Consider the following 1,710-nt stretch of genomic DNA (forward strand, 5'->3'; position numbering starts at 1 on the left):
GTGGCTTTGGGTGTTTATACCACAGCCTCAGCTAAACCAATTGCAGTGCTAGAAGCACCAGAGAAAATCTGGTAAAATTTGACTCCAGCTGAGGGCTTTGTGCCTCAGCCAGCCCACTGCCAGCAGGCTGGCTGCAGGAAGATAAAATCAAACTTACTTGCTGAGGAAAGAGGAAAGAGATGGGGAGGCGTCAGGGAAGGAGAAGACAAGGCTAGGGGACAAGAAGGGCTGGGAAGTGAGTCAGTTAAGGGAATGTGAGAAAGCAGCCATTTGAGAATTCATCAGTAAGGGACAGCTTGTACAATATTGTACTGTAGGAACATAGTTTTTGGACTGTTTCCTTCAGCCATGCTTCATGCCCCTTATTATTAATTATTTAACTATTACCTTATTATTAACTATTTATTCATGTTTGTGCTATGTGCTTTTATTTGCATTGTGACTTGGGGAATGGCTTCTTTTGGTACCAGTTCTTGTATTTTCAGACCAGCCAAAACACCCCCACATGAATTGCTTGACCAGTCTCATGTCTCAGATAACTAGTATGGAAGTAGATGATGCACACAGTTCACCATTGCCCCATGGGCTGGAAATCAAATACCTGTGAGTAATGAACATGTTTTCTGGAATAAGCACTGATCTGCAAACAATTTGGGGATAAAAAGGTTGCTGCTGAGAGAGAATTTATTCACAAGAAATAATTCAAACAGCTCTAAGGGGCCAAGACTTAAGATCATAGTCACAGAAAACAAAGGTTGGAAGGGACCTTAGGAGATCACAGCTAGTCCAACCACCTACTCAAAGCAGGACCACCCCAACTATATTATCCTACCCAAGGCCCTGTCTAGCCACGCTCATGTACATGCTACCATGCCAAAATACTTATAAGATTGCTCTCCAAAGCCACTCAAAAATGAGGGTAGATGAAAGGCAACCATCATTGTTGAGAACATGGGCACAAGAGAAAGGAGGAAGAAAAAAATTAGCTTAAGTTGTGGCATGCCTTTGAAGCACAGGTAAAAGTACCATCAAATTAAGGTTCAGCTTCAGAACCAACGAGCTATGGAATGAGGCAACGTCAACTTTCTGAGGATGGAAAACCTGGGATTTTATTGCAAACTGTACAAAGAGAGGCTGGGACTATTGTATGGAAGCAAGTAATAGGATGGTTGTCATCCTAAAGAGTTCCCAAAATGTTTAGATGAGAGTGTCAAGTTTAAGTTTGCACATGGGTTAGCAAGCTGCATGAAAACGAGTGGCATCACTGACGAGATCCGTAGCATTTTTTCATGTGGGTCAAAAGTCACTTCCTTCCTTCGATTCTCCTGGCCAGAACCATTCTGGAAAGATGCCTCTCCCAACTATTCTACAGTGAAAGATTTGAGTGCATTTATTTGTGGTGTGCGCAAAATTGCTACGGCTTTCTCCAGATCATGAAAGGTTGGTTTCCATGGAGAACGTGTAGGAGGAGGGTAGCTGAAGCCACTGTTTTTGCAGTGTAACGTAATTGCCAGCATCACAGCATAAAAGACCAACCCTTCTTCAGCTGGAACACTCACTGAATATTTAAGTATGGAAAAACACAGTTTCAAAATCTGATGAGAAACGAACACCAACAACAAAACCCGTTAAAGCAATTGCAATTACCTTACGCAGCAGCTTCCATATACATGGGTCCAAAACATCCACGTTTACCAGTCAATTAAGTAC

At 42.4% G+C, this 1,710-nt stretch overlaps 1 protein-coding gene across 2 annotated transcripts in view; it reads right to left on the bottom strand.

Annotated features, from left to right (window-relative positions):
• Positions 1-1,710, bottom strand: part of USP32 (ubiquitin specific peptidase 32) — a 140,140-nt gene that overhangs the window by 37,202 nt on the left and 101,228 nt on the right. The gene's annotated exons all lie outside the window — the stretch shown is intronic.

This window comes from Gavialis gangeticus, unplaced genomic scaffold (genome assembly GCF_001723915.1).
Source record: "Gavialis gangeticus isolate Ggan-Ray unplaced genomic scaffold, GavGan_comp1, whole genome shotgun sequence".
Classification (NCBI taxonomy): Eukaryota; Metazoa; Chordata; order Crocodylia; family Gavialidae; genus Gavialis; species Gavialis gangeticus.